The 6,903-nt window shown below is 36.7% G+C and overlaps 1 long non-coding RNA gene across 1 annotated transcript in view; it reads right to left on the minus strand.

The window, feature by feature from the left end:
* Window positions 1–6,708: 6,708 nt before the first annotated feature.
* LOC118762821 overlaps window positions 6,709–6,903 on the minus strand; it is a 5,878-nt gene continuing 5,683 nt past the window's right edge. Inside the window, exon 4 of the long non-coding RNA XR_004998570.1 lies at window positions 6,709–6,797. This is a non-coding gene — a long non-coding RNA (uncharacterized LOC118762821). The remainder of the gene's footprint in view (window positions 6,798–6,903) is intronic.

A 6,903-nucleotide genomic window follows, 5' to 3' on the forward strand; every position in this document is an offset into this window, starting at 1 on the left:
GTGTTGTGTTCGTTGATACATTTGTAAAGTTCTCATTAGTTAAGGCTGGATCTATACTCAAAGGTGATGTTTGCAGAGAGCCACTGCTCATGAAATTCTGATTGTTGTGAAGCATTTTTATAGGTTCTGACAATTCACCATATAGAGATTTTGGAAGTTTTCCAAAAGGGGAATTTTTGCTGGTTTTTGCAGAGAGCCACTGCTTATGAACTTCTGTTTGTTGTGAAGGTACATAGTTCAATGCTGTCCCCTTGAAGAGCAATTACTCCGAGAGATTGGTGGGACCAGCAAAAATTGATATTTTAAAATTTATTTTTATATATTCTGACAACTCAGCATATTGAGATTTTAGAAGTTTTTCAAAAGGGGAATCTATGCTGGTTGTAGCTATTGGTTAATAATTTTGGTCTCTGATTAAGAAATGTTGCAGGTAGGTTGCTTCAGAATCTGGAATGTTTTAGTTAAACAGAGTTTACTGTTCATATCCCATTCAAATATTGCTAGGCTCTACCAATGATATTCTATGTTCTTGGAAGGTATGTTGAGTTCAAAATGAATTGTGTCAGAGGTGTAGAATGTTTCCTGTTCTTTTGATAGGAATGAGTAGAGGGGTTGAAGGAAGTAATCTTTGAAAGAGTTTGCAGTTAAATCTGTATAATTCATTTTTAACAAACTGCCAAGTTGTAGGGCTGCAAACAAACCACCACCAGTTGTCAAGTGATGGAGGGGATAAACACAAAGACACAGGAAAAACACAGGCATGTGTAAACATACACACACAATGTGTGTGTGTACACAATAGGCTTCCATGCAACTTCATCAACCAAATTCTCTCACAAGGCAACTGGTTAACCCAAGGCTTCAGTAGTAGACACTTGGGATTGAGCCTGAAACCATATGGTTCAAAGCAAACATCTTAACTTCACAGCCTTGCCTGTGCCTAATACAGATACACATATACACACACATATACACACATTCAATTATTCAGAAACATTCTTTGAGACCAGCTTTGTAGTTTATTCTGCTTCTGACTGAATCAGGTTTTTCACCCTTTCATAACAGCAGCTGCTACTCTATTTGAACAGCGTCTTTTGATAACAAGGGTTACCATACATATATTATTCTCTTTCTATTATTGTCCAGGCCAGTTAGTTGCAAAGCAAACATATTTTCTCTCTTTTATTTTTGCTCGAATTAAATAGAAGAGAAATTAACCAGTTCTCTTTTGGGAGATGCGGATAATGAGAGTTAATACAATGGAAATAATGGTTATTCAATAAGTTCTTAAATACCTCCTGCTTCCCGAAATATAGATACACTTCAATCAGTAATTCTCTAATATTGGAATGATTAGCACATAAATATTTGAAGGAGCACAATTATTTTTAGGTTGGATAAAAAGTTACAAAAGTCATTGTTTATATTCCTTGTTCTGTAATGTCAAACTGTTCATTGATTGATCTATTTATATTTTTTTGTAGGTACCTTTTTTGTGTGTTGTTTGGTTTGTTTTCACCCATAGCTGTAATGAGGACCTAACCAGCTATTCTGTGGGTGTTAGAGATTCATAGTTGACATTCTGTATAAAATTTTCAATCATTGCCACAGAAGTAGCGATTAAAAAGAAGTGAAGATGAAATGTCAGTTACTGAAAGTAAATATCACTTTTATTCAAGATGTCGACTATTCTAGAAATATCTCGAGGAGACAACAAGAGAACAGAAAATAGATTGGTTAATATTTGCAAGCTTCTCAATGAGAAATTGAGGTAGAATTACTTGGTAGTTGTTGAAATAGAGAAAATGTTTCCTTCCTTTTTATTCTGGGTTCTTATTCTGAGAAAGATAGTTGAATCAGTCTGTCGTTTTGGAAGTTTTGAGGTTTGAATTCATCAAGGTCAACTTTATATTTTATCCGGAATCAATAAAATAAGTCTTCTTTTATCTTGTATATATCAAGCAACTGCAACTGAGAGGCATTTCACCATGTTGTACCAGGAATCTCTATTCCCTATTAGCTTTAGTAGATTCACAGTTTCCTGTGCACCTCTTCAAATGTATGACATCTGTGCTTGTTTCTCTATCATACTTTCACCTTCACCACCTATCATTAAATCACCTCTCCTCCTCCTCTCAAACATACTCCCACTCAGTCACAAGGAACTCTTCTTTTTCCTTCCTTTACTTTGACTTGTAACTTACTCGATGACCTCACAAGTTCTGGTGGCACAGAAAAAAAAAAACACCCAGTGGATGGTGTTAGGAAGAGCATCCAGCCAGAGAAGCCATGCCAAAGCAAGGGCCTGATGCAGCTCTGAAGCTTGTCAGACCCTATCAAACAGCTCAACCCATGTAAGCATGGAAAACTGATGTTAAATGATTATGATGATGTATCTCTAGAAATAATATCAGTGCAGATGCGTGGTCTTCATCCTGTATTAGGGTGTAGAAAGAAGTCTCCTCAAAATATAACAATTCAATATGGCTTGGCATCCAGCCCAATAGCAATATCCATGTTAAACTGGATATAAAGATTGTCTCTTGGTATTAATACTGCTTCCGACAGTAATAATTACTTTTTAATAAACCTGTTGGCTATTGGCGATTAGTGCCTGAAAAGCTACTGGAATTCTAAATATCATTGGCTGTGAGACTTGGCTGGTATGCAGTTAGCTGATATCAGTAATTGAAGAGATGGAGTATGTCAAAATCCTGATCTAGCAGTTCTGGCACCAGTAACAGATGATTCTTGTATGCCAACAATATCAATACATGTGCTTTTATGCACCACACACCCATATCCAATTCCTGAATTTTGTACATAATTCTATGTACTGTACCTGCACCTTTGATGAATTGTAGTGCACCTGAGCACTGTACACAATTATTTCATTATTATTGAGTGAGAGAGCAGTGCATGCCATCAAAGTGACACTGGGGTAAAATATACAAAGCCCAGTATACTCATCATGACTACCTGTCTGATAAGGATACACCAGGCACATGCATCACAACCATATGTGCATGGCATGGTGATCTCATATCAAGATTAACAATGCATGATCTTGCAGGTAGGGCCGAGTTAGAATTTTCTTCAGGTCAAGTAGCCCATCATGCTCAAAAGGTCCCTGAATAAGGGTTGTTTAAGGATGTTGAATAAAACACCCATGTTTCCAAGGGTGAAATTATCTAAACCCCGAAGAATTTCTCTCAACACATGGCTATGATGCTCTCCCACTACTTCTACTCATGCTCAGAGATGCACATATCGTCAGCCACTAAGGGACATGCTCAACTGGTTTAGATCAAGCAACTGACAAACAAATCTGTGGTATTGAGCAGAATATTTGCTGTAGCCCATCTTTTATACCAAGACAAAACAATGTACATGATAACACTTCCAATCAGTTAAGATCAGAAGCCGCGAGAGCCACTGCCTGGTACTGCATTAGGGCATGTTATTATTATTATTATTATTATTATTATTATTATTCCAAAACTATTAAATGCTAATTTAATTAGGAGTAGCGTTATTTTGGGGTTTTGTGACAAGTTCTCTTCAAATCTGAAGAATCTTTCTTACAATTCTTGCAAAATACAGAATTTCACTTTTCTGCAAGTCAACAGCACAAGTCACAATTCCAATAGGCAATCTTTATATCCAACTTAATATGGATGTTTTGTTAAATTGCCTAACACTGTGGTATTCACCTTAAGAGGACCCTTAATATGGATACGTGGTGCATAAAATTACACGTATTCATACTATTGGCGAATGAGAATCATCTGCCTGATCACATGACTTCAATGTACTGTGTCTCTTTAGTGACAGATGTCCACTCACCACACATACCAGCCAAATCTCACTGCCAACAGTATATAGAATAACAGTGACTTTTCAGTCATTGATGTTGCAAATAGCCAGCAGGCTTATTAAAAAATGATTATTTGTGACATATGCAGTATTAATATCAAAAAGCTATATTTATAATAATAATAATGATAGATGCAGTACCAGGCAGTGACTCTCATGGCTTCTGATCTTAAATGATTGGAAGTGTTATCATGTACATTGTTTTGTCTTGGTATAAAAGATGGGCTACAGCAAATATTCTGCTCAATACCACAGATTTGTTTGTCAGTTGTTTGACCATAACCAGTTGAGCATGTCCCTTAGTGGCTGACAATACGTGCACCTCTGATCATGAGCAGAAGTAGTGTGGGAGCATCATAGCCATGTGTTGAGAGGAATTCTTTGGGCTTTGAATAATTCGCCTCAGGAAACATGGGTGTTTCGTTCAACATTCTTAAACAACCCTTATTCAGGGACCTTTTGAGTAGGATGGGCTACTCGACCAGAAAAAAATTCTAACTGGGCCGCACCTGCAAGGTCATGTGCTGTTTATCTTGATATGAGATTACCATGTCGCGCACATATGGTTGTGATGCTTATGCCTAGTGTACCCTTATCAGACGTGTAGTTATGTTAAGAATATAACAGAAGATATATAATAGAAAGTAGAAAAATAAATAATAAATAAATGAATAGAATCTCCAATAGCAAGGCAGTCCAATTAGGGTAATCCGAGGTAAACCCCAAACAAAAATCCCAGATTACTCTGCCATCTCCAAGAAAAAGTGCCCTCTTTTCTCCTGCTTAGAAAAACATATTCAGAATGATAAATAGTAATAATTTTCCAAAGGAAGCAAGACTGATGGAAAAGAAAAAAGTGCATGAACAGGCGTAGGAGTGGCTGTGTGGTAAGTAGCTTGCTTACAAACCACATGGTTCCGGGTTCAGTCCCACTGTGTGGCACCTTGGGCAGGTGTCTTCTACTATAGCCTCGGGCTGACCAAAGCCTAGTGAGTGGATTTGGTAGATGGAAACTGAAAGAAGCCCATCGTATCATCATCATCATCATCATCGTTTAACTGGTATATATGTATATATATATATATATATATATATATATATATATATATATACATACACATGTATGTGTATGTATATGTTTGTGTGTCTGTGTTTGTCCCCCCAACATCGCTTGACAACCAATGCTGGTGTGCTTACATCCCTGTAACTTAATAGTTTGGCAAAAGAGACTGATAAAATAAGTACTAGGCTTACAAAGAATAAGTCCTGGGGCCGATTTGCTCGACTAAAGGTGGTTCTCCAGCATGGCCACAGTCAAATGACTGAAACAAGTAAAAGAGTAAAAGAGAGTAAGAGAGTTTGCAGGTAGGTGGAAGCAAAAACCTCTGCATGGCAAATATGCGGCCCATAAGAAACAAGCTGATGCTAACCAGAAGCATACTCATCAGTGGCTACAAAGCTCCAGGCTAAAGACAGAAAGGGAAAGCTTCATCTTAGTTGCTCTGGATCAAAAGCTTATTGATCCAGAACTACCAAGCCAATGTGATGAAAATTAGAGTAGATCCAAAGTGCTGATTCTGCAACAATGAAATGGAAACAGTGACCACCTAACCTCTGGATGTGAAGTTTTAACACCAGTAAAGTATAAATCATGACATGACAAAATCAAACAATATCTATAGTGGTTAATATGTTGGTATTCTAAAATCAAAATTGTTGACAAGTGGTATAAGTATCACCCTGAGGTTGTAATTGAGGGAGAAAATGTTACAACTCTTTGGGACTTTCCAGTACATAGAGACAGAAACATGAAAGTGAATAAATTGGATATTGTTGTAAAAAACCAAAATAGTAATGTCTGTTTATTGATTGACATGAGTATTCCTTGTGATCATAATATCTTGGCAAAAGAATTTGACAGTTCAGAAAATATAAAGATTTGCTCATTGAAATAAAGAAAAATGTGGCATCTCAAGGTGGTTACTGCACCAATGATTGTAGGAGCACTAGGAATGATAAAGGAACTGAAAATTATTTGAAGATGTTCCCTGGTTTACTATCTTTACAAGAAGTGCAAATGATTGTTTTAACTGGTACATCATGCATATTGAAAAAAATATTGTCACTGTGAGAATGGTTACCACCCATATAAATAATTACTTATACATAGTTGGAATTTACAGAATAACCAAAGATGAAGACACATGTATAAACAACAAACAGGTGTATTAGTTTAACACTCGGGAAGGTGAGAAAGTCATTTACATTTTGAGCCTACACTCTTCAACAGAAAGGAACACAAGAAAATAAACAGAAAGAGAATAAAAAAAGCTTTAGTGGCTAGCAGTCAATCATGTTGGCTGACTGGACAGAGGTGGTTAGACAGAAGAGCTAGGAAGAAGGGGAGATATTAAAGTATTGGTGATCCCAAAACGAAGGTGTGCGTGCATGTGTATGTGAGTGTAAGTATGTACATGTGGATAGGAGCTGGTGACCTTGATGTGTGGATGTGTGTGTGTGTAAGTGTGTGCGTCATTAATGTGTGGGTGTGTGGATGATGGTGTGGGTGCTGGGAAGTGGTCAGTGCTAGTGTGTATGGGGTGGTGTAATATGGTGTGGTAAACGGACTGTCTAGTGTGTTTATTTTAATAGCCTATCAATGTATAGAATCAGTTTCTTTGCCCTAGGTGTCAGGAAGACATTTGCCAAGAAATGGAAACATATTTCTTTTGAGATGCTCTGTGTTACTTTCAATTAATTTTGAATATAACAAAGAATTTAGTAAAATAACTTAGTTATCATTCAGCTAGTGTTAGGAACATAAATTGTGACTAAGGTTTGGTGGAAGATTTTAATTCAGAACTTTTGAAAACAAGACATTTGTACTTCAGAACCAGAGGCGATCTCTGCTAGGTTGGTATCTCTATTATAGATTTTAACCCTTTTGTTACCATATTTCTGTTGAGATACTCTGACTTCTTTCAATTAATTTTAAATATAACAAAGAATTTAGTAAAATAACTCAGT

Source organism: Octopus sinensis, linkage group LG3 (assembly GCF_006345805.1).
Source record: "Octopus sinensis linkage group LG3, ASM634580v1, whole genome shotgun sequence".
Taxonomy (NCBI): Eukaryota; Metazoa; Mollusca; class Cephalopoda; order Octopoda; family Octopodidae; genus Octopus; species Octopus sinensis.